Genomic DNA, 27,692 nt, shown 5'->3' on the forward strand with positions numbered 1-27,692 from the left:
TGAGTCAAGTTCCCTGTGCTATACCTACTGGTCCTTATTAGTTATCTATTTTATATATAGTAGTCTGTATATCCTAATCCCAAGCTCCTAATTTATCCCTCCCCGCCATGTTTCCCCTTTGGTAACTATATATATGGCAAGAGAGAGGCAGAGAGAGAAATATCAATCCAAGTTCAGGTTTCAAAGGACATAAAGGTATTTAGTGGCTGACCCATGATTTGATCCAGGTGGTCTGCTTCCAAGATACTGTGCTTTCTGGAAACTACTGTAAACTGCCAAGAAGAATATTAGTATAATAACTTACCATTTGGGAAAAATATACTTAAACATCCTTTACTAAGAGCAATAAAATGTGATAGAGGCATAAATTGAATGGGTAATATGTAGTCATAAATAAATCTATAAACTCATATTAGGGAGAATTTAAAAGAAGATTTGATTAAATGGTTGGATACACTATGTTCCTGAATAGGACGAGAAAATACTGGAAAATTGTCTATTAACCTTGATTTTTATTTAATTCAAGTCAAAATCTAAACCATCCTTATCTTTGAAATTTAATTAAATAATTTTATATTTATTTGGAAATGTAATTAGGTGGAAGGTCCAATGTTCAATAAAAGAATAGCAGTAACAGTAGTCTAGTCTTATATCAGATAAAAAAAGATATTGTTACAAATATAGAAACATAAAATAGTAACATTGAATGGAAAGTGTATTATCACAAAAGTAATGAGTATTATTTAGCTTGCTTTTGGTAGGTTGTCACTATAACCACTTGTGATTAGGTTCAAAGATAAGGGATTGATTATTTCACATAATTGAAAAAGCCAGAAATATATGGGCCCAGGAACAGTTTGGTCAAGGATTTAATCTTTATTTCTTTGTGGTTTTCTTGACTTGGCATTCTTCCTAGTGCCAGACTGGTTTTCCATATGGTTGCAAGGTGGCTACCATCAGCAATTAGGGCTTCTTGCTTTCTTATTCATATCAAGGGAATAGACCAGGTGGGTTTCCACATCACTTGAATTTTCCTGTTTTACCTCTAACTGGCCCGTGGTGAACCAACATTATGTCAGGAGAATGCTGCACATTGAGTTAGTTTGCAACAGGTTAGGGCTAAAGTCAATCCTACATCTCACCTGGTTGTTATGCAACAGGAGAGGGGGGCTTCCCAAAGAAAAACATATATCAGTGTGGTCAGAATAGTAAAACAGGAATAGTAATTTGGGTAGGCAAGGAGGAAGAAGCAAGTTTATATGCACGCGTGTGTATGTGATTTTATATTATAATCATAGATAGTCAAGGAGGAAGAAAACCATTTTATGTACTTACGTTTTTATTTATTTTAATAAATATTTACTATAAATATAAATTTTAAAATATATAAATATTTATATTTAAACATAACACATATATTAATTTTTTTCTTTATTTAAAATGATACACTAAAAGATAAGTATAAAATCACAATTTCTGGACTAACAGTATTTTTTGCATATTTAACAAGTAAAATAATAATAAATTTTATTTTCTTGAAACCAGTAGTATTATTTGCTGAGGAATTGTCGAGTTCCAAGCTCTGGTACTATAGCAAATATAGAAACATAGATTAAGTGAACTGAGAGGATGGTACTAAAATAGGAAAAGCCATGTATCAATACATCAGGTAATAACAGTGGGTTATTAAGTTTTTGATGGTGAGCAAAAAACAAAGCATTTCATATTGGCTTAAACAGTGAAGTGATTTACTATTTCATGTAACTAAAAAATCCAAAAGCATTTTTATTCTTATTTCACAGATAGGAAAACGGAATATTAGAGAGCTTAAATAACTTACCTGCAGTCCCACAGGTTGTTGATTCAAGGATATTTTAACCCAGATTTATATGTCTCCCTAGCTATTGCTTTTAAGTGTTATACTTAATTCAATTATTACTTTGTTTTTCATTTGGAAGAATTCACTCAAATTTCTACAGTATACACCATTTGGGAAGAAAATATGACACAAATTAAATTCTTTAAAGAGGGGATAACAGTAAGATGAAAACAATAAACACCATCTTACTGTCTGACAATGACATTCTTCTTGGGAAGGAAATTATCTTTGTTTGGAGAAATAACCCAAAATACAATTCAGAAAGAATCAGATTCATTTTTGCAATATGGCAAGATGTTAAAAGAGGGGAAACTTTGTCTGTTGAATAATGGGAGAGCAGTTTCTTTGTAACTCCTGAGATCAAACAGGAGACATGGATGAGAAGAAAAGAGTAGGGAAAAAAAAAAAATAATGGGAGGCTGAGAGAAGATGAAGGAAAGAGCTGAGAACATACACGTAGTAGCGGGGGGAACTCTTAGTGGGGAGAGACCTGCATGGTGTTAGGGGACTTCTAAGGTGGTGGCTGGAGACTTTAGAAGTTGTTTATACTACTGTGATGTCAACACTTGTTCTGACTTTTCCCACCCCTTGAAATATTCAGCAATACTGTCCATGTTCAGAAATGGTTTAGATACATCCACATATTTATAAAGTGAAAGAAAAGAGTGAGTCTTACATCTAAATTTTAGAGGAGAGTGGCAAGTCTGAAAGCAGAGATTGAAGGCCAACATTCCCAAGGAGGGGGGGGAAATCTTCTATAAATGTGCAGGAAAAATTTTCAGGAATAAGTGCATTCAGACATCCAAGGCTGCTAACAATTCTACCTAGATTTTGTAGATCAGAGAGGATTCCTGCTGTTCTGCTAATTTATACAAATTGGCAAACGAAGACCAAAGGAAAGCAACACAGAGGCTTTTCCTGCAAACATGCTTCACTTCTGTTTGCTATTTGTTCAAAAAACATTTATTGAGCTCCTGACATCCTACTAAACTCTGGTGATGCTAAACACAAGACTAGTACCCTATCCTCACAGAGTTGACATTGTACTACAGAATTTAACAATAATCTAAGCAACTAATTCCATAGTTGTTGTTATCTTAATTATAATTGTAGTAAGTGACACAAAGGAGAAATACAGGAGCTAAGAGACCATTAATTTCACACAGAGAGCATGCGCTGTCCTGAGTACAGCTTCTTGAGGAAACAAAGTTTGGCTGAGTCTCGACTAGAGACTAGGAGATAAGAGAAAACTGTGAGTGAGTGGGAGATGGACAAGTGGTGGAGGGTGATGGGCAAGCTTTAACCATTGCAGGGGCCAGATTGTACACATCACTGCAGGCTCTTTAGTAATTCTAGTCTTCATTAGAAGAGCACTGGAAGCCATTAAAATTGTAAAGTCCGTCAGATTTGGGAGGAGAGCGGAATCTGTGGTGTACATGATATGAACCTAGATGTATTTTCAAAAGTATCTTTTAGGTTGATCACCCTGTCTTCAGTTCTTTGCCCTGAACCAGAAAGCAACTCCTAAATGGTGTCCATAGGTAACAGGCAGCAAATTGAACCATTTTATATTTGGATCTAAAGAGAGAGGTGAACAAAATGAACATTCAGACTTGGTCCCTGTTTGACCATGTTTCAGAAGACTCTAAGAAAGAGAAAGGAAAGCTTCATCACGGGAGAAAGAGTAGAGAGCTTCCAGCAAGGGACGCACAGCTGAAGTCTGCATGAAATCCCACCATCTGTCTCAGATGCTAAATCTTGAGGCTCTCCTCATGCTAAAGGACTTCCACTGATGGAGCAAATGTACAGGTGGCTGCTATCCTCACCCATCACCATCCTCCGGCCATCCCCCTCCCCTCAAGACCCCTCTGGTGCTGACTTAACACATGTGCTCTAAAGTTTGTTTTCTTTCACTGATGATTGTACCTGAGCTGGGTAAAGTTAACACACAGGCGATTGGGAGGCTTAATGATTCAGAAAAGTCTGGTGTGGGCTATATTCTATCTTAGTTTAGGCTGCTATAACAGGATACCATAGACTGGGTGACTTAAACAACAAACATTTATTTCTCACAGTTCTGGGGGCTGGGAAGTCCAAAATTAAGGATCCAGTAGGCTCATTTTCTGATGAAGCCTTTCTTCCTTGTTCAGATGGCCATCTTCTACCTGTGTGATAATCTCTCTCAAGTCTTTTCGTATAAGAGCAGTAATCTCATTCAGGAAGGCTCCCATCAAGATCTAATTACTTCACAAAGACCCCCCACCTCCAAATACCGACACATTCAGGATTTAAGCTTCATCATATGCATTTGGAAGGAGGAGACACAAACATTTATAGATCAGATCTGGAAAAGCATTATAGCTTGCCTGGGTAAATGCTTGCTTTTCTTTTTACCTACCCCTTTCTTTAGTGCATTTTTTTTTTTTCCTTTGTCCCAGGCCTCATTTCAGAGGAAGGATCATATATTGCTCAGAGTTAAAATCTTACAATAGATGTGAGTTGAGGGGCTCTGGAAAATACCTCACGATTATCTAAACATCTATCCTTCTCATTCTAAGGCAGGAATTTCTTGTGGTGGTGCACAGATATTTTACACTTTCAGACCATAGGCTTACACTACATTCACTTACCCCATAAACATGTGGGAGAGATACATCACATTTGGACTGCAAGGTTTTCTGACGTCCATATATATTTTTCTCACTTAAAAAGAACTTTAAATAGTCGGTTACTTTTCCCCTCCCTCCCTCCCTCCCTCCCTCCCTCTCTTCCTTCTTTCCTTCCTTTCTTCCTTCCTTCCTTCCTTTTCTTCCCCTCCTTCTCTTTCTCCTTTTCTTTCTAATTATCCCCCAATTCTACATTTTCCTCCAGAATCTAATTAATAATCCAAGCCATTGCATGGAGTGACTTCAGAAAGTCTGTGTCTCTCCCAAAATATTTTAAAATAGCTCTAGGGCAGTAGAGGAGAGGGCAGAAATTTCAGGACCTTTTGTGAGAAGTGGAATTCAAATTGACAATAGACAGCGGAGAGAAAGAGAGGTAGAAGTGCAGAGGGTGCAGGAAATAAAGATTCATTCCATTCTAGACCCGTTCTTCCTTACATTTGAACAACAGACCACAGACAACAGCTGGAGAGAGGGAGAGATATTTGTTAAAAATGCAACTCCTCAGTTACCCTGTAAACACAGTAAATTAGAAATTTTATTGAAGGCTGTTGCCAGGAATTTCTTTTTTCATAAGCTCCATGGGTGATACGTATGTATACATGTGTTTGAGGACCAGTGACCCATAGTACTTCTCCTAATAAGCTGATTCCAGTAATCACCTGTACTGCTTATTTAAATGTATATAGATTCCTTGGCTTATGATTCAGATTCAGTGAGAAAGGAATTGTGTCTTGGGATCTGGGTATTTATCAGGTCTCCATGAGCCCCTGTATGATTCTTAAAATACTAGAAGTTTGGGAAACAATGCTAGAGGTTGGGATGGTGGGAGGAGGGGAGGAGGCTGGCTGGCATGCCCCTTACCCTGGAGGCAATAGGGAGTGAACTATTGTTTGTCAGCAATTTGTGATCAGGGCTGTTTTAGGAACCTAACCAGGTAAAATCTTCTGGAAGAGGTTTAACCTATTGGGTTAACATGACAGACATGGAATGCATTTTCCTATCAGAGGTTTTTGCTGTTTTCAGTTATCTCTTACATTCATATAGCACATTCAAAAGCATTTTCACATACACTGCCCCGTGGATCGTGAGAACAGTGCTATAAGTTTAACAAGGCAGATTTGAAAGTTGAAGCTCAGAAAGATGAAATGAATTTCCTAAAGACACCAGCTATTAAGTGTCACAGAAAGGTCTTACAATTTGGTTCTTCTATCCTTGGCTCTATACTTAAATTCCTAACTTTTAACTGTAGTAAAAAGGAGAATGTGTCAGCTTCTGCACCTGAAAATTACACAGGTTCTTCATGATCAGATACAGAGACTTAAACTGTATCACCACGACTTTGTCTCCATGTTGTCCTCTGGACAGATGGCTACTTTTCACCCTTAGTTTCCTGATTAAGTACACTTCCTAATCCACCTACTTGAATTTTTATCACTCCTTCTGTGAAGCCCCTTCATGGAACTTAAATCTGTGTTTATTTGCGTGTTTGTTTGTTGTCTGCTCCCCCTCTAAGATCTTTAATTCCATGTTGTGAGTGGCTGTGTTGTGAATTTCCTTTGGAAAACAAAAACAATATGCATAAATATATTTGCTCCTTTATTTCAGATGGTCTGCTTCCCCAGCAAGATTGCAAGTTGTATTCTTCAGCATATACTCAGGAATTAGCAAACAAAAAGTATTCAACTAATAACCTGTCAAATACATGGATGGAAGGTAACTGACCTCTCTAAGCTTCAATTTACTTAAATATAAGATGGAGCTATTAATTCCTACCTTAAGGGACTGACATGAGCTACTGCATTTATGTTCAATGTCTAGCACATTTCCTAGCACTTATGGATGTTCTATAGTTAATGCATCCCTGATCCCATGGATATTGAAATGAGAGGTTCAGGCTTCACATATATGCCTAAGCTCAGCTCCAGGGGAACGTTGTGTTGGCCACTTTGCATGAGCTAGTAGAAGTGAAGAAAGTGGTGGAGGAATTGAGTTCTTAGTAGCAGCAAGTATTAATTTAGCTGATAGCTGGTGCTGGCTGTTTTGTGTGGCAATCTTCCAGCTGGTGAATGGAAAATGCATGATTCCTGATATTTGAAAATACCCTGAGATGGATTAATTGTTGGTTGCTGACAGGTGGAGGGGAGTGTGTGCCACTTTACACCCTGACCCTGCACTCAAAACAAAATAACACACTAGTTGATTTCCTCCCCCCACCATTAACAGTTTTGTAGATGTTGTGATTGAATTAATGAGCATTTTATAACACTTTAGAATTTAGAAAGTGCTTTCACATAGATTCTCTCATTTAAGCCTCACAGGCCTTCAGAGGTTGGAGTGAGACTCATGTGAGCAAATAAATGTTTACCTTCTGTAATAAAGTAGTTTCCCCATTAGTATTCCCATTTTATACCTGTAGAAATCTTTTTGGAAAACCAAGGTCACTTTCCCAAGATCACACACTAGTAAGGGTTAAAGCCAGTCCCCGATAAAATATGTGGGGATCCGGAGCCAGTGATCACCAAGCTTCCTATATGTCACTGAATGTTGGAATGGGCCATTTCCTCCCTAAGTTTCCACTGAGGGGCTGCATTAGTTTGCTCAGGCTGCCATAACAAAATACCACAGACTGGGTGGCTTAAGCAACAGAAATTTATTTTCTCACAGTTCTGGAGGCTGAAAGTACAAGATCAAGGTGTGGGCAGGTTTGGTTTCCTATGAGGCCTCTCTCCTTGGCTTGCAGACAGCTGTCCTCTTGCTGCCTCTTCACATGGTCATCCCTCTGTGCACGTGGGCCCCTGGTGTCCTTTTGTGTGTCCAATTTCCTCTTTTGATAGGGACACCAGTCAGATTGGATTAGGGCCTACCCTAAGGGCCTCATTGTAACTTAATCACCTCTTTAAAGAAACTGTCTCCAAATCCAGTCACATTTTGAGCTACTGGGGGCTAGAATTTCAACATATTAATTTTGAAGGAACATAATTCAGCCCATAATAGGGGCCAGTAATAAACTGAATGTACAAAAAATCCTCATTATGTTCATATATAGAATTTGTAAAGTAAATGTAAGGGGACAGCTTCCATAACTCTTAACCCTGCAAACAGGAGGACATCAAAAAGAGAGTGTGGGGCGGAGAGGGATCTGTAAATAGAAGCCTTTATAGAGAGCCCTCAAAGTACTTTTGAGGCCGAGTCTCTTCCAAATCTGCTGGGGGGAGAGATGGTGGGGAGGTGAGGGGAGGGGGCAGCCTCCTTCACCCCAAGCCTAGAGAGAGTAGGTTTCCTTGGGATTATCCAGAGAACTTGATAACATATGTCCCTGTGGTTGATGGACATTATGATCTGAAGTAAGTCTACTGCCCAAGATAACTAGAGGGTGAGCATGGGTGGCCAACAGCTTTGACAGCAAATATGAGAATTCTGCTATAGTCAGCTCAGCCTGCACAAGAGATGATCTGGGCAAGGATGCACTAGTGTTTTTGCATCAACCAAATGCAGAAAGCTGAGATAGATATGCCTTGGATCCTGTTTAATGGGGCTACCTATTTAAGGCAGAAGAACCATACCTCAAGCTCGAGGTGCATGCCTGAAGGGTGAGGAAGGAATTCCAAGCATCACCTAGCCAGAGGGAGTCTTCTGAGAAACACAGGAAAGATGCTGGATAGAGAAAAAGACAAGATGCCAACAACCCAGCCATCTTCCACTTTCTTAGGGCCGGCTTACAGGTAGATGAGGTCTGAATTGGGGGAGAGAAGAAATCTGATGTGGCATAAAGTTCAGGGTTTTGATGGGTGCAACCATTAGTCACGAGGCATATGATTATCAGAATCTCAAAGACATACCACTTCACATTACCTAGGATCTGTAATCAAAAAAATGAAAAATAATGTGTTGGTGAGGATGTGGAGAAATTGGACACATTATACCTTGCTAGTGGGAATGTAAAATGATTCAGCCATCTGTGGGAAGCATCGATGTTTCCTCAAGAAGTTAAATATAGGGTCACCATATGACCCCACAATTCTGCTTCTAGATGGATAACCAGAAGGACTGAAAAGAAGTGATTTACAATATAGCCAAAAAGCAGAAGCAGCCTAAATATCTGTCAGCTGATGAATGGATTAAAAAATGTGTATATTCATACAATGAAATATTAGAAAGAATGAAGTACAACAGAAAGGAACTTGACAGCACGATGCCATGTGAAATAAGCCAGGTACAAAAGGCCATAAAACATATGATTCCATTTCTATGAAATATTCATAGTAGACAAATTCATAGAGACAGAAGGCATAGTAGTCATTGCCAGGAGCTGAGAACGGGGGAGAATGGGGAATGACTGCTCATTGGGTGTGGGGTTTCTTTTTGAGGTGATGAAAATGTTCTTGCATTACTGGTGATGATTGTACAACACTGTAAGTGTACTAAATGCCACTGAACTATACACTTTAAAATATTAATAGTTAAAATAGTAAATTTTGTTATGTGTATTTTACCACAATTTAAAAGAAAAGCCAACAAAAAATCTTGGATGCATTGGGACAAATTCTGAGTTGAGCTTTTGTATGCAATTTTAAATGATGCCTGATTGACTGTTATCTAAGAATGAGCTGAAAAGACATGAGCCTGCTGGAGTTTTCTTTGAGGGCGGTTGGTGACGGTTTTCACTGAAGAATGCTATGAGAGAAACTCTGCTTGTTTCTAATGCCAGATAAATATGGATGGATAGATAAAAGGAAATACAGGTAGAGATTTTTTTTCAAAACAAGGTGAAACATTCATACAGGCAGAGAGCTACCTAGAGATGACCTTCAATAAATAAATTTATTCAATCAATAAATCAACCTTTATTGTATAAAGTATACAATACTTTAAGTATTGTATACCTGAAACAGTTACATAAGTATACCTGAAACATTTACCTGCAGCAATCTAAGTGCATGTACCTGGATGTGTATTTTTCAGGAATTGTAATTTGGAGACATAAGATAGCTTATTTTTTGTATTATCAGACTCTCTTGCTCATTAGCTGTGTGACCTTGGGTAAGTTACTGAACATCCAGAAGTCTCAGTTTCCTTCTCTAAAAAAAGGGGTGGAATAGCATCTATGCAGTGGGTCGATATGAGGATTTGATCCTTGCTGCTACAGGTATGGTACATAAATGAGCATCATCACCTGGAAGCTTGATAGAAATGCAGAATCTCAGACCCCACCCCAAGCCTGAAGAGAACCTGCATTTTATTTAACAAGGTGTCAGGAGATGCATACGCACACTCAAGTTTGATCAAATGGCATAATATGTATTAAATCGTTTTGTGCAGTGCCGGCATATTTCAAAAAAACTCAATGTAAGGGTGTTCATTTGTCTAACAAATAGTTATTGATCACCTACTAGGGACCAAGAACCATTTTAAGCATTGGGAACATTCAGTAAATAAAACTGTCAAGGACCCCAAAACTCACGGAGTGTATATTCTAGGAGGGAGACAGATAAAAAACAGATAAGCAAATAAATATATAATTTAAAAGCAAGTATTATGTTATTATTAATAGAGCCATTTAGAGTCACAGCCAGTTGAGTTCAATACAATTAAACAAATATGCATTAAGTAAATATTATGTACATGGAACCTCACAGGTATCTGTAGGGGATGGAAAGAGGCCAGATCTCCTCCCTCTTAGAGCAGAGCTCTTTCCAAAGCACCATGCTGATTTCCTACTTAAGATGACAGGTAAATAGTTCATTAGGGCCAGAAACAACAGGGAATCACCAAGTCACTTTATAAGCAACATTACTATAGGGACACATCTGGGTGGGTCCCTGCTAAAGAACCCCAGGCTTACATTCCAGCTGTCAGTGTGCACACTGCAACTATTGATTAAACATATTCTTATACGTATTCTTTTCTTCACAATATGTGGGGATTGCAGAGTCCTCCAAGTAGGAGGGAGTTTGGCAGAACTAGTGAGTATGGTCCATTTCTTAAGGGTTAATGGCTGGCAGGAGAATTCATGGTCCAAACTCATGGCTCACATCACTAACCTCAACTGACCATTAGTCCCTTTTGACTAGGTCCAAGATCACTGTAGAGGCTGGGAGCTAATTGGTGAGAACCTATGCACCTGTGTGCCCACATACAAATGTGCGCGTGCACACACACACACACACACACACACACACTATAAATGTGCATGAGCAAACACATGCTATAAGTGAGATTGTTTAGAATAAATGCAAAACACAACAGATTAAAGAGAATGAAGATGATTCTTGAAGAATACTGGTTTACAGCAAGTGCTCCAGGTTTATGTGTCAGTCTGGGAGATGGGAATCTCTGATGTCTTTACCCCCTTTCTGATCCCGCAGCATGAGACTTACTGCCTTTTTTTCACCCACTTTCTGTTCCTGTAGCATGGGAAATTGTTTCTGCTCTAGCCTTTTTCAATCAGGGTTCTGAACAAGAATTAAGCCCAGAGGTCCCCAAGGAATCCCTAATGTGTAATTAAATAGCTTCTCTCCCATGAATCTAGAATGCCCTCCTTATGTGCCATCCTTGAAAAAATTTGCTAAATCACTACTCACATCATTTTTGTGATCTGTGGTTCAGATGAAGAACCCAGGTTGAGAAAGACTACATGGCAGGAAGTCCTAACAAGGTCGTTTATGGTCCTCAGTCATCACTTTCTGCTTGTGCTCCTGAGTGCACATCTCACTCACTGCAGTGGATCTCACTGGATAGCAAATCTGATAGCCCCATACCTATCTATCTTGCCCCCTTGCATTGTAACTGGACCATGAACTTACTTCTTTCCCACCAAGGCAAGAGCACATGTTTGAGCTCGTTCTCCTAAATTTGGTTTCTCTAGTTCAGGTTGCTGGAGCCAAATGGACCAGGATTATCAGGTATATATATTTTTAAGGAAGTTTCCAGTTTTCTTCACCAGTTTTTTTTCCGTACATTGGGAAAGATAACTATTCTGATGGTTTGTTGTGAAAGTTTGAGAAAATAAATATAATCATCCTATACTTTGTTTATAATACGTGATTAATGAAACAGTAGCAGCTATGATTATTTTGTTAATAACTTCAGAGGACCAAATGGTGAAATGTTGTACTGACTAAAAGTGCAATAGGACTTTAAAAAGAGATAACTTTGTGTTGTCAAAGTACTAAGAATGATTTTCAGAGAATGCAGAATTCATGCTGCGTTTAGCGGTAAAGAAAGAAGCAATATTGGTTGAGAGCTTGCTATAGGCCAAGTCCTGAACTGTTTCACTCCTTAAGTTCCTGTCAGGTTTCTATTATTGCCGCCTTGAGAATGAAGAAACTGAGGGTCAGAATTTAAGCAGCTTCCCTGGTAGCTCTTGAATAACATGCGGCTAAGCCAGACCAAAGAGATTTTCAAGCTGTGTTTTCTGATCTGTTGGGTTTCCCTGGGGCGTCCCAGGGCAACTGTCAGGGCCAGGAAGCTAGGAGAAGAGATTGGATCTGAGTCTCTACTTTTCTTTAAATGTGATAGATCTGTTTTAATGTGTTTTGTGTTTTGTGTTTTGGACTTCAAGACAAGTTTTCATGGATACATGGCTTCTGACATTTCATAAAATGGGAAAAACCTTGAACTACACTACCTTTTTTTTTGCTACATGGAGACAGAAGAATAATACTTAATATATCTAAAATATCTCTCCCTTCCCTTTACAAACAATGGGGTTTGTAATCAAGAGATTCATCTCTTTTCTTGGTGTTATTTCTGTTTGCTGTGTGTAATGAGATTTGTATGTTTACTGCCCTTCCTTTCATGCAGTTGAATTTTTTCCGTTAGTATCCTATTCAGACCTCAAAGGATGCCCCAGCTCTCCTGTGGCAGGAGGGGCTGTGTGCTCCTATGCCCCTTCCCCTCCCTTCTCCATCCCCTTTTTTATTTTATAGAAGCTAAAATGGCTTTTGCCAAGCATCTGGCTTGCCTTTCCTGGGCTTTGCACTTTCCTATCAGTGAAAGGCAGCCACAGGAGAAAGACCTTTACTCCCTCACCAAACTGCCTTCTTCAGCAATCAGCTATAATAGCCACCCCCTCCCCAACTTCATCAGCACTTTTCTCAGAATGTTTAGGGCCATTACAGTAGACTGCCACTGGAGAGTCTGAATGGGAAACTCATTAGCTTTGTGAGACGACCTGTGTCCAAAGAGAGTTTATTTGTAATCCCAACAATTTTCTTTTGTTTGTTCTTTAGGTTGCATTCTCTTTGACTAGGGTTGATTACACTAAAATCATTAACTCACACACAACTGGAAATAACCCTTTGGGGAATCATCCCAGCCCAGACCCCAGGGAGGAGCTACATAATAGTTCCTCTCCATCGCCAATGGCTCTGTTTCTAATTAATGATAGTCTCAATGCTGTTTTTAGAGGTTCTTCTTAGTTCACCACGACATCAGCTCCTCAAGGGAAAAAGAGCTACTTAAAATCTCCCTCATGAGCTTAAGTTCCTATTACTCCTTTGCAGCTTCATTTTCAGACTAGCCCATACTCTGTGATTTACCATTAGAAAGTCTAAGGATGCCACACGTTTTTTATTTACCTTGACTCCTTTTAAGATATTTCTTGACACATGCAATAGTTTCATGTTCAGAATATCACATGGAAGATTTTCTTATTCAAGCTCAGATTTTTTTTTTTTTTTTTTCCTGAGTGTCAAGAATTTAGATGATAATTTTAAATTCCCTAGTGCAAAGCCATAGCAATTGCCTGGCACATAGTAGGTGCTCAATAAATGGAAACATCTCCACTTTTTCTACTGGAGCTCTAAAATGTCATTATTCTGTTACTTGAATTGAATTATTAGGGTGAAGCACTATAGAATTTAAATGACCCAAAAACAATGAGAAAAACCATGTCAGGTGACTCAGACATCAAACTGCAAGACTTGGATCCAGGAAGTAAAAATGATTTGAATGGCGACTTGCAATCCCAGTCTGGTGCTAATATTCTTACTTCCACTGCCGTTTCTGTGATGACTGTCACTGACAATAACGAAATGCTTACTATGAGCCATGCACATGGCCAAGCTCTCAATGTGCATCATTTCATTTATTTCTTCAACAATACCTATTAACTCCACTTTTAAAATGAGGAAAATTAGACTTGGTAAGGTTAAGTAAAATGACCAAGATCACAAAGAAGCAGGTAACAAAGCCAGGGTTTGAACCAAGATAGTCTAACTCCAGGACCCATGGACATATTTGGTCTGCCTCATCTCATCCAGCCACCCAATGTTCTCCCTTTCCCTCAACCCCATTCCTCCCCACTCTCCCCCTAAATACCAGTGAGTGTCCATTATGCCATGTTTCTAATTTGAACGAACTGAGGGAATGAAAAATAAGATGATGGTGATAGAAAAATATCGGAGGTATTCATTGATCAGAAGTAGAAGGGTTAAGTAATTATTTAATATATTTAAGGTGAGATGCTAGGAACTTGAATGCTAGTTCTGATGGTCATTTATGATCTTCTATGCTCTGTGATAAGTTATGGAGATAGAGCACTGAGAAAAGCCATATCTCTGTCCTCAAGGACCGTATAGTTTAGCTGGGAAAATGGGCAGTAAACTATTGATTATTCAGAAATACTTCCTATGATACTACCAGAAAACTACTAGAGCTAATCAATGAATTTGGTAAAGTAGAAGGATACAAAATTAATGCACAGAAATCTCTGGCATTCCTATACACTAATGATGAAAAATCTGAAAGTGAAATCAAGAAAACACTCCCATTTACCATTGCAACAAAAATAATAAAATATCTAGGAATAAACCTACCTAAGGAGACAAAAGACCTGTATGCAAAAAATTATAAGACACTGATGAAAGAAATTAAAGATGATACAAATAGATGGAGACATATACCATGTTCTTGGATTGGAAGAATCAACATTGTGAAAATGACTCTACTACCCAAAGCAATCTACAGATTCAATGCAATCCCTATGAAACTACCACTGGCATTTTTCACAGAACTAGAACAAAAAATTTCACAATTTGTATGGAAGCACAAAAGACCCTGAATAGCCAAAGCAATCTTGAGAACGAAAAACGGAGCTGGAGCAATCAGGCTCCCTGACTTCAGACTATACTACAAAGCTACAGTAATCAAGACAGTATGGTACTGGCACGAAAACAGGAAGATAGATCAATGGAACAGGATAGAAAGCCCAGAGATAAACCCATGCACATATGGTCACCTTATCTTTGATAAAGGAGGCAGGAATGTGCAGTGGAGAAAGGACAGCCTCTTCAATAAGTGGTGCTGGGAAAACTGGACAGGTACATGTAAAAGTATGAGATTACATCATTCCCTAACACCATACACAAAACTAAGCTCAAAATGGATTAAAGACCTAAATGTAAGGCCAGAAACTCTCAAACTCTTAGAGGAAAGCATAGGCAGAACACTCTATGACATAAATCACAGCAAGATCCTTTTTGACCCACCTTCTAGAGAAATGGAAATGAAAACAAAAATAAACAAATGGGACCTAATGAAACTTCAAAGCTTTTGCACAGCAAAGGAAACCATAAACAAGACCAAAAGACAACCCTCAGAATGAGAGAAAATATTTGCGGATGAAGCAACTGACAAAGGATTAATCTCCAAAATGTCTAGGCAGCTCATGCAGCTCAATAACAAAAAAAACCCAATCCAAAAATGGGCAGAAGACCTAAATAGACATTTCTCCAAAGAAGCTATACAGATTGCCAACAAACACATGAAAGGATGCTCAACATCACTAATCATTAGAGAAATGCAAATCAAAACTACAATGAGATATCATCTCACACCAGTCAGAATGGCCATCATCAAAAAATCTAGAAACAATAAATGCTGGAGAGGATGTGGACAAAAGGGAACACTCCTGCACTGCTGGTGGGAATGTGAATTGGTACAGCCACTATGGAGAACAGTATGGAGGTTCCTTAAAAAACTACAAATAGAACTACCATATGACCCAGCAATCCCACTACTGGACATATACCCTGAGAAAACCATAATTCAAAAAGAGTCATGTACCAAAATGTTCATTGCAGCTCTATTTACAATAGCCCAGAGATGGAAACAACCTAAGTGTCCATCATCGGATGAATGGATAAAGAAGATGTGGCACATATATACAATGGAATATTACTCAGCCATAAAAAGAAATGAAATTGAGCTATTTGTAATGAGGTGGATGGACCTAGAGTCTGTCAACAGAGTGAAGTAAGTCAGAAAGAGAAAGACAAATACCATATGCTAACACATATATATGGAATTTAAGAAAAAAAATGTCATGAAGAACCTAGGGGTAAGACAGGAATAAAGACACAGACCTACTAGAGAATGGACTTGAGGATATGGGGAGGGGGAAGGGTAAGCTGTGACAAAGTGAGAGAGTGGCATGGACATATATACACTACCAAACGTAAAATAGATAGCTAGTGGGAAGCAGCCGCATAGCACAGGGAGATCAGCTCGGTGCTTTGTGACCATCTAGAGGGGTGGGATAGGGAGGGTGGGAGGGAGGGAAATGCAAGAGGGAAGAGATATGGGAACATATGTATAGGTATAACTGATTCACTTTTTATAAATCTAACACACCATTGTAAACTAACACACCATTGTAAAGCAATTATACTCCAATATAGATATAAAAAAAAATTGTAGAGATCATGGGAAACTTTCTAGGTGAAAGTAAATCTGGGTTGATTACCTGAAGGATGAGTGTGCAGCAGGAAGGCTAAAGGGGATGCTGAATATTAACACATCAATCCAGGAAGAGGGAACACTATAGGTAATGTCTGAGCATTTCTCCATGCTCAAAGTAAATGTGATCTACTGTAAAATGAGGTCCAGAATGAAAATGTCTAACGTCTCTAAAGCAAAGCACATATTGGGTGGGCCAAAAAGTGCCTTCGGTTTTTTAAGTAAGAATGAAAGACACATTTTTCATTTTCACCAAGAACTTTATTGAACAATGTATTCACCCTTTTGTTCCACTACCTTCTGCCGTTTTTCAGGCAACTTCATAATTCTGTCTTCCCAAAACTTTTTATCTTTTTGAGCAAAGAACTGTTCCAGGTGCCTTTTACAGTCTTCCAGGGAATTGAAATATTTTCCACTAAGAGAATTTTGTAAGGACCTAAATAAATGGAAATCCGAAGATTCAATGTCTGATGAATACGGCAGATGAATCAGAACTTTCCAGCCAAGCTGTAACAGTTTTGCCTGTTCATCAGAAAAACATGCAGTCTTGCGTTACCCTGATGAAAGATTATGCGTTTTCTGTTTAATTCTGGATGCTTTTCATCGAGTGCTGCTTTCATTTGGTCTAATTGGGAGTGGTACTTGTTGGAATTCATCATTTGGTTTTCCGGAAGGAGCTCATAATAGAGGACTCCCTTCTAATCCCACCGTATACACAATATCTCCTTCTTTGGATGAAGACCGGTCTTTGGTGTGGTTAGTGGTGGTTCATTTTGCTTTGTGCCACGATCTCTTCCGTTCCACATAGTTGTACAGTATCCACTTTTCATCACCCGTCACAATTTGTTTTAAAACCGGAACGTTTTCATTATGTTTCAGTAGAGAATCGCATGTGGAAATATGGTCAAGAAGGTTGTTTTCGCTTAACTTGTGTGGAACCCAAACATCAAAGCTATTCACATAACCAAGCTGGTGCAAGTGATTTTCAATGCTTGATTTGGATATTTCGAGTATGTCAGCTATCTCCCGCGTGGTATAATGTTGATCGTTCTCAATTATTGTTTCGATTTGATTGCTATCAACTTCAACTGGTCTGCCCAACCGTGGAGCATTGTCCAGCAAGAAATCTCCAGCACGAAACTTCGAAAACCGCTTTTGAGACATTCAATCAGTCACAGCACCTTCTCCATACTCTGCACAAATCTTTTTGTGGGTTTCAGTTGCATTTTTACCTTCCTTGAAATAATAAAGCATAATATGCCAGAAACATTGCTTTTTTTCTTCCATCTTCAATATTAAAATGGCTACACAAAAATCCACCAATTTTGATGAGTCTTTTTTTTTTTTTTTTTTTTTTTGCGGTACGCGAGCCTCTCACTGCTCTGGCCTCTCCCCCTGCGGAGCACAGGCTCCGGACGCGCAGGCCCAGCGGCCATGGCTCACGGGCCCAGCCGCTCCGCGGCATGTGGGATCCTCCCAGACCGGGGCACAAACCCATGTCCCCTGCATCGGCAGGCGGACTCTCAACCACTGCGCCACCAGGGAAGCCCGATGAGTCTTTTTTTAAATGCACGCTGATATGACAGCTGTCACATACAATCTAACATAATTGTTTAGAATGAAGTTAAAGACAACTAAGTGCTGCTAGAGTCATCTTATGGAAAAAACCAAATGAACATTTTGGCCCACCCAATAGTAAACTCTAAAAAATTAGAATGTAAAATTAGCTCTGTAAATTTTACTATCCCCTTCTTTCAGTAAGAGCTAATAAACTGATCCTTGAGGAATGTGGACTTTTGTTACAACTAACAGTCAGATTGGGGGAGACTTATTCTAGATAGCTATTGTTGAATAATAAACAACCCCAAACATTGTGGTGTAACAAATAAACCATTCTATTATGTATTCTATAGGTCAAGAATTCAGCCAGATACTCATACAGAATGACAAATTAAGTTGACCGTTGGCTAAAATAAATTATAGTGTCTGCATGGAGACATGCAACCATATTTGGGTTTCAGTCTCAGCCCTACTGTTTACCAGCTACGTCACCTTGGACAAGTCACATCCTCTAAAAGCCTCTGTTTCACCATCTGTAAAATGGAAATTATAAGAATAAGCAACATTACATGGTCATTTTAAGGTTTAAATGAGCAGAGAGCTAATTATGTAAATCCCTAGCAGAGTGCCTGAAAAGTAATGAGACCAACAAATGTTAGCTATTATTATTTTTTTTTTTTTTAATTCAGCCAGAGTATAGTGGGAGTAACTGATCTGTGCCCTGTGAGGTTTGGGCTCTTATCTGAGAAGACTTGAATGGTTGGGAGCTAGAAGTACCTAAAGGCTTCTTTTCTTGATTATCTGGAATCTGAGCAGGGATGTCTCCAACTCTCAGGGCAACTGGCACTGTGAACAAGATGATGTGCGTGGGGGACTCACCGTGTGACTTGGGCTGTTCAAAGATGGCAGTTGAATTCCGAGAGAGTGGTCCAAAAAGGGAGCATGCAAGGAGCATATGAAATAGAAACTTTCTGGCTACCTTTAGAAATTAAAATCTGTTACAAGACCACCCCAGAAAGAAAGTTGCTTTTTCAAATTGAAGTATAGTTGATTTACAATGTTGTGTTAGTTTCAGGTGTACAGCAAAGCGATTCAGATTTTTACATATATATTTAAAAGTACATATATATATATATATATATACTCTTTCAGATTCTTTTCCATGAAAGTTTCTTTTTTTAAACAATGTCACAGTGTCTGAATAGACTTACACCACCTAGTCAAGTATATTCATATGAGCACAGGACCTGGCCACCATACCAGATAGGATTTCCTTGAGAGCAGGATTTGTGTTTTAGTCACCAGTGTACCTTTAGTGTGCATTACAGTGGCTGCTGTATACCAGGTGCTCTATAGACATATGTTGAATAAAGAAATGAATTAATTCAAGCTCTGTTGAAAGAATGTCAAATAGTGAACACATGTGTAAAATACTTACTTTATTATTTTGACCAGGAAGGCTAAAACTGTGTGGCCTGATGTGGGTATAGTTTCCCTGTCCAAAAAGAGTCACTAGTGGTGGCATTTCAAATATTATGATGCCAAGGGAGAAAAAGGAAATTATTTATGGACAAAAGATTTTGCCAATACTCCTCTCACTCCAGATCCTATCATTTTTCCTAGAACAGTTTACGCTGGTACAGGAAAGCAATATAATTTCCATCTAAACCATTAAATACTTCTGTTGGTTTGTGCTGTTGCTTTGCCTTGGGAGACTAGTTACATAATTAAGAACAAAGAGTCCATGGCTGAACACCATTTTGGTCCGTGACTCATCGTATGACCTTGAACCCATGGTACGCTTTTGACGTCAGCTTCCCCCTCACTTAGCACAACTTTATAGCTAGAAGACACAGCCACAAGTGATCAAAATTTTATTCCAAAGTGACAACAGAGGGAGCTTTACAAAAATAATGTATGGTGATCCTAAACACCTTCTCCCTGTGCCTAAACACTCTCTTGACCATAAGTCATGTCACCCTGGAAGATGCATTGTCTCTCTCAAACAATCAGAATATGAGCCCTCAATGCATAGCAGCTGGGAGAATTTGGTGCCAATAATTTTTTTTATTTGCTAATATCATTTGGCTTTCTCCTCAAATGAAATTTAAAATGAAACAATTTGGCAATCCACATTAGCACCATCTAGCAATGGTCCCATGGTCCCACTGAAGTCTGATAATTTACAGACTCATTGGACTGAAAGGGACTTGGCAAGCTTAGCTAATTCAGTGGTTGCTAAACCTGGCTGAACATCAACATTTAATGGGGACCTTTAAAAAATACAGATTCCTGGGCACAAAGCCCTACTGATCTGTAGGTTAGAATCTGCACAAGTGGGACCTAGAAATCTTAGTCTTTACAAAGCTTTCCAAATGATTCTGATAAGGTGGGATTTGAAAACATTGCTTTAATCTGTATCTCATTTTCAACTGAAACTCTGAGAGTCGTTTTATTTGCTTATTTACATGTTCGTTCATTCAATTATTCACTTACCTGAGTAAGGAAAATGTTGCAATAAAACTCTCCAGATCCCCATTGGTAATTTTCAGACCTCTCATGGGTGAGTGGCCAGGATGTGCTTTAATCAGTTTTAGAGATAAGAGGCTAGAAGTTCTTCAAAGCATGGGTGCTTCCAGGAGCTTACCATCAGCAACATTTCTTCTTTGTAAATTCCTAACACTAGGTCACTCTCTTTCCCTTCTAAACTCTGATCTTGTTTTAAATTTGCTTATTCCCATTGGACTCTGGTGCTTCCCTTAAAGCAGAAACTTTATCAAACTTTCTTAATGTCCGTCTCTCTCTCTGTTTTTTTTTTTTTTTTGCGGTACGCGGGCCTCTCACTGCTGTGGCCTCTCCCGTTGAGGAGCACAGGCTCCGGACGCGCAGGCTCAGCGGCCATGGCTTACGGGCCCAGCCGCTCCGCGGCATGTGGGATCTTCCTGGACTGGGGCACGAACCCGTGTCCCCTGCATCGGCAGGCGGACTCTCAACCACTGCGCCACCAGGGAAGCCCAATGTCCGTCTCTCTTAACAGCATTACTCTTTCAGTCCAGATATCATAGATTAAAAGAAAACGTATGAGATTATAATTGTCGACTGAAAAAAATGCACAGCCTAAAAGTTGAGAATTATGTTTTATTTGGTGGACAAAACTGAGGACTTAAGCCTGGGACACCACCCCTCAGCTCTGAGAGATTGCTCCAAAGAGGTAAGGGAGGAGCCAGGTTATGTTTTTGCAGCAAAGAACAGGTGGTTGGAACTTCGAAAGATTACTTGTTACTAAAGAAAACCAGATACCTCAAGTTAATGAATTTAGCTCTTTTCTTTGTATGGGAAGATGCAAGAGTGTGGGCTTATTGAAACCATTCCTTTGATATGCACCTTAACTTTCTAGGGCCAGTATACTGCATTCAGGATGCATCCTGAATCCCTCGGGGTACACAGTTGGGGGTGGCTTCAGCGGCTGAGGGCTTGATGGCAGGCAACATTTTTCATTCACAAATATCTCCCTATTTAAAACCCTTTAATGATTCCTCATTTAATGAAGAAAACCAGACTTCTTAACCTGTTCTTGTGCACCTGCATGACTTTGCTCATGCTGGCTTTTTGACTGTATCGTGTCTCATTTTCCTTCTTGTTCTCTAGCTTCAAAACCTCCATTCTGTTTTGTGGACATAAATGTCCTGCCTCCAGAGTTTGACCCTTATTATTTTGCTCTGCCTTGAATATTTGTCTAATATATAACTTAGCCCAGTATTCAGATCTAACTTAACTCTCACCTCCTCAGAGAGCACTTCCCTGATCAATCTCTTGTATATCTCCCGCACACCTCATCACTCCCCGGTTTATCACCCAGTATATATTTCTTCTTCTACAGCAGCAGCAATCAGAAGCTGTTATGCTTTGTTTATTGATATATTCATTGTTTTTGGTCTGTCACCCTATTAGAATATATGCTTCCTGAGGGCAGAGATTTTGCCCCTCTTCTCTACTGTGGAATTCCTGGCTTTCAGCAGGGGGCCTGGTAGAAAACAGGCATTCAATACATACTCACTGAATGAGTAACTTAGTGTTGCAGGTTTTACCAATGCAGGCTCTGCTGAAATCAGAAGTAGCTTCTTGTCTAATCTGCTATGTCATAGGAAACTCTGCTCTCTTGGTACATCTGGTTGACTGAACAGTTACAATTTTACTTAGTCATAGTAACTCATATCTTAATGTAATCATCTTACTAACTAACCTAAACCTTTCTTTCTCCAACATAAAGCCAAACTCTTTTCATAGTGACTTCAGGGAGAAAAAAATCCACTGGCACACTTACAGTGTATTCTCAATAACTTACTATCAGTAAATGACACACTTTGCTTTGAACATCAAAGTCACCACAGCAATTGTATGAACCACCTAATGAAGATGTATGAATAATGAAAAATCATTTCATTATTTGTACACAGCAAACATTTATTTTTATGAACTACCCAGTCTGACAGCATTTAGAAAGTTTTTAACCTTTTCATATTGAAGTTTATATGATTCTAAACTTGAAGCATGACATTGTGGAAAAAGCACTGGGTGAAGTCATGGCTTGAAGTAATTATTTCACTCTTTGTGTGATCTTGGAAATGTCATGTCACATATCTGAGCATAAATTTCCTCCTCAATAAAATGGGGATAAAAACCTAACCCACGGAGTTACTGTGACATTCAACATCCAAATAAATTTCTGTACATGGATATATTTTATAAGTAAGAATACTTTGTTTAAATTGAAGGAAGTATGTGAATGGTAGCTTGTAAGGGGACTTATTGGGCACTTAGTGTGTGTAATCTTTGTGTTAAGTGCAGGAGACACAGTGAATATAACAGGCATGGTTTTCATGGTCTAAGAAAAGGACAGATGGTAAATATTCATAAATAAATATATCACCATTATTTTTAATAAGCATTACAAAGGAATACTATATAAGATTATCAGAGACATAACATTCATCAATAAATAATAACATAGTTATGAAATTGATACAGTCCTAAAACAATTCTCTATTATGTCAACATTATTAAAGCTCTCATTCTCTAAGGAGAGGAAAAGAAGTAGTTGACATCTGAAAAAGGGAGTAGCATTGTTCATTGAAAATATTCTAATACGTTAGAATTGTTTCCAAGTCCAGATTAATGCAGTTCATGGAAGACTGGAAAATAAAGGAATTTCCTTAGAGAAAATGTATGTATCAACTCCCAGTTCTATCTACATTCTAACCTTGGAATTTTAGTCGTTTTAATTTTCACTGATCTTCTATTCTTCCTTAATAACACCTATTTTCTGAATAAGTTCACACTCATTTTCTTCTATTTCTTTACCATTACCATAGTCTTGACCACTTATTAAAGTCATTGTAATAGTCCATCAATTCATATCTGTATTTCTAGTATTTCCTTTTCAAATCTAAGTGGTATTTCCTCTTAGGGATCAATGTAGATAAGTCATAAAAGCAATTGGAAATTTGACTACATGATAGTTGACCAAAAAAAAAAAATGCCTACACATAACCAAAAGACAAATAATAAATGGAAAAATTATTTATAGAACATAACATAGGGAAATGGCTGACTTTATTAATATGCAGAGAGCTCTTAAAAATCAATAACAGAAAGACAAATTATTTAATAGAAAAATGGGCAAAGAAGATGAACAGGCAGTCCCCAGAAAGAATCATACATATGGCCTATAAATGAAAAAGAGCACAATCTCACATATAATTAAGGAAATGCAAATTAATATTTTAATGACATGCCTTTTGTCACCTATTCAGAAGGGTATACATCAGTTTGAGAATACCGCATACTGGCAGTGGTTGAGAAAATCCGATCTTGCATTAACTATTGATGAGATTGTAAATCTGTAAAATATATAACACGTAAAAAAAATAGAAGTCAATTTGGCTCTATCAAAATTTAAGGAATGCATACCCTTTCATAGAATAATTCCACTTGTTAGGTTATACCTTACAGATATACTCACATTTACTTATGTTAGTGTATTTTGTGTGATTTAAAAGAAAATCTGCAAACAACATAAATGTCCATCAACAGAAGCCTGGTTAACTAAATTTCCTACATTTATATGCATTGGGTTCTTGGAGAGAGTGCCCAGCAAATAGCACACCTTTCTCCTGCCTAAGTGAAGAATCAACTGAGAAATAAGACAAGGAATAGCATATATAGAGACTAAAATAACCCCTTGAAATAAATAAACAATAAAGGCTGTGCTAAAGAACAATAAACAATAAAGGCTGTGGCTTTTATCTACAGGCAGATTGGCTTCCTAGAATGCCCTGTGTTATCTCTGGACCAGTAGAGGGCTTCCCACTGGGCAGGGCTTGCTCCTGTAGGGACTTCCTAGTGCATGCTCCCTGGGGCAGAACTTCCTAAAGAGAAGAAAGGAAGAAGCTGAGACAAGTGTGTGAAATTCATTCTTCTCAAGTGACCAATTAATAAGTGATCCCGTTTCGGTAAAAAAAAAAAAACAAAAACCAACAAATCCAAGGCCACAAAGCAAACTTGAGTAACTCTTCTGGAAATATGACCAACTCTTCTGGAAATATGACCAACTACTCTTTATTGGTTACATTTGTGGAAGACAACAGATCAAGGACTCGGAGCAACTATTATCGTTCATTTTATATCCTTTGTATTTTTCAGATTTGTTTTTATTTTGTACATATATTATTTATTACAGAGATAAAACTAATTTAAAACATTTGTCAGTGCCTGATTTTTGCTGTTGAATAAAAAAAGCAAATTTATTTTTACTCACTTGCTCCAAACCTCCCTTCAAACTTTGTCTCCAGCTAACACCTAGACATAAGGCCTGAATACCACCAAATATTTACATTACCTCTGCCAAGGTTATTTTATCAGTGGACAAAACATTCCCCATCAACTCTGCCTGTCAGAAAACTGTCTAAGAAGTCACACTCCTATCTACTGTTGGGAAAGAAGATTGATAGAATATTTATCAAAAATGACATAGCAGTATCTATCAACAACTTTAAAAATGTCTTTTTATCTGGTAATTTTAGCTTTAGAAATTTATCCTAAAGTAGTCATCATGGATGTAAGTAAAGACTTTGTTTCTAGGATGTTCATTAGAATATTGTTTTTAATCCCAGTGACATTCTTAATACTAAGTGTCCACTATCAGGAAATTGGTTAGATAATGTATGAGATATCCCTATAAAGGATACCTTGCAGTCATTAGAATGATGGAGCAGAATATACCGTGACCTAAAAAGCTGTTCACAACATATTCTTAAGTGGAAAACATGTAGGTACGAAACATTATGTAAATTATATATCTGTTTTTGTATATAAAATCTAAATAGGAATAGCTGTAGAAGAAAACGTACTAAACTATCAATAGTGGTTATCTCTGTATGATGAGCTATTGACCTAGTTTTCATTTTCTTACATAGATATACTTTTTTCAATTAAGCAATTTTTAAAATAAAAATGTAGCAGAAGAATACTGCCAATTTCATGACCCAGCTAAGGAATCATCTATCACAGGATGCTTTCCCATGTCTCCATGTTGTAATTATTTCTCCCTTCCCTAAATTCTCCCTTTACAAGTGTTTAGACCTTCTTGCTATATCTATGACTCCTGCCCTAGGCTGAAGACTCCATGATGGCAGGGACCATGTCTTATCTAACTGGGAAACCCTTATAGCTTCCGAGAGCAATGCAAAGAATATATATATACGATAACTGCTGGTTGACCTGAATTGAATTACCTGCGTGGGGTTTACATTTAAAAGGAGATTACCACAGTACTGATGACATGACAGTAGATATAGGTCATGTTAACTATGGAAATTACCCATTGGTGGTAAAAAACAAAAACAAAAAACAAAACTCTGATGAATTTTTCAGTTTCTGCTGAATGTGATTCCATTTGAATGGACACTCAGATGGATATTTGACATTGTCAAACACAAGTGCCACAAGGCACCCAAAAAAGCTCTCTATACCTTGAGCAGAGGCAGTGGCCTGGCACAGTAAAAATCAGCTTTCCATAAGAAAAGTTTTGCTATGGAGAAAGTTCTGAGTCCTCCATCAATCCAACCCTTGTACAAGTCTGGAGTTATTAAATAAAGAGCCCAGTAATCGAGTACCTGCTCTCATTCTTGCCTTCTGGGGAATAAAAGCAGCAAGATGAGGCTTGGCAGTTTTGTGCCTCTGTAGGACTTGTTAAATTTCTCTCTCTGTCTCTCTCTTCTAGCTTGAAATCTTTTTTTTTTTTTTAAACATCTTTATTGGAGTATAATTGCTTTACAATGTTGTGTTAGTTTCTGCTGTATAACAAAGTGAAACAGCTATATGTATACATATATCCCCATATCCCTTCCCTCTTGCGTCTCCCTCCCACCCTCCCTATCCCACCCCTCTAGGTGGTCACAAAGCACCGAGCAGACCTCCCTGTGCTATGTGGCTGCTTCCCACTAGCTAGCTATTTTACCTTTGGTAGTGTATATATGTCAGTGCTACTCTCTCACTTCATCCCAGCTTATCCTTCCCCCTCTCAGTGTCCTCAAGTCCATTCTCTATGTCTGCATCTTTAGTTCCGTCCTGCCCCTAGGTTCATTAGAACCTTTTTTTTTTTTTAGATTCCATATATATGTGTTAGCATACAGTATTTGTTTTTCTCTTTCTGACTTCACTCTGTATGACAGACTCTAGATCCATCCACCTCACTACAAATAACTCAATTTTGTTTCTTTTTATGGCTGAGTAATATTCCATTGTATATATGTGCCACATATTTTTTATCCATTCATCTATCAATGGACACTTGGGTTGCTTCCATGTCCTGGCTATTGTAAATAGAGCTGCAATGAACTTGTGGTACATAACTCTGTTTGAATTATGGTTTTCTCAGGGTATATGCCCAGCAGTGGTATTGCTGGGTCATATGGTAGTTCTATTTGTAGTTTTTTAAGGAACCTCCATGCTGTTCTCCATAGTGGCTGTACCAATTTACATTCGCACCAACAGTGCAAGAGGGTTCCCTTTTCTCCACACCCGCTCCAACATTTATTGTTTGTAGATTTTTTGATGATGGCCATTCTGACTGGTGTGAGGTGATACCTCACTGTAGCTTTGATTTGCATTTCTCTAATGATTAGTGATGTTGAGCGTCCTTTCATGTGTTTGTTAGCAATCTGTGTATCTTCTTTGGAGAAATGTCTATTTAGGTCTTCTGCCCATTTTTGTATTAGGTTGTTTGTTTTTTGATGTTGAGCTGTATGAGCGCTGATGCTTTATGTTCTGGCTTGTAAATGAAGCCTGTTATTATCATTGAGATATGGTTTTATGGCATAAATAATGAGCTCAAACAGGAGAAGCAGCGTTGGGTGGAATTACTGCCTGAGCTGAGATGAAAATAGTCAATATGTCCTCACTTACAAATCTCATCTTCATGTCAACTCCATCCTGCTGGCTGTCTCACTACAGATTCATTTCACAGGAGACCCAATAAAACATACATGTGGCATTGATCTGTTTTATTCATCGCCAGAGATAGAAATGCGTCATTTGAAAGTAATAGGAGAGCTTGGGTTTATAATCCAATCCAGAATGGATTGGCCTGCAGTGCAGACCATTAAGAAAAGACTCATCCACCTGAAGGAAGAGATGACTCCAGGGACCCATGTTTGAAGTCCTCTGTGATGTCATGCCTGTTATCACTCACCATGCTTCAGGGTTTTGCAACCTGAATGATGCAATTACTCATTAGAACAAGTCCTTAAATCAACCCAAGATGCTATGATCAATTTCCAGATATTTCT

The 27,692-nt window shown here is 38.4% G+C and overlaps 1 long non-coding RNA gene across 8 annotated transcripts in view; it reads left to right on the forward strand.

Moving 5' to 3' along the window:
• Positions 1-27,692, forward strand: part of LOC307189277 — a 925,047-nt gene that overhangs the window by 311,984 nt on the left and 585,371 nt on the right. For 6 of the 8 annotated variants that reach the window (XR_013829132.1, XR_013829133.1, XR_013829134.1 and 3 more), the window contains exons 3-4: positions 4,030-4,249; positions 6,151-6,258. This is a non-coding gene — a long non-coding RNA (uncharacterized lncRNA). The remainder of the gene's footprint in view (positions 1-4,029; positions 4,250-6,150; positions 6,259-27,692) is intronic. The other 2 variants (XR_013829131.1, XR_013829138.1) reach the window with 1 other exon arrangement.

Source organism: Stenella coeruleoalba, assembly GCF_951394435.1.
Source record: "Stenella coeruleoalba genome assembly, chromosome: 7".
NCBI classification, from domain to species: Eukaryota; Metazoa; Chordata; class Mammalia; order Artiodactyla; family Delphinidae; genus Stenella; species Stenella coeruleoalba.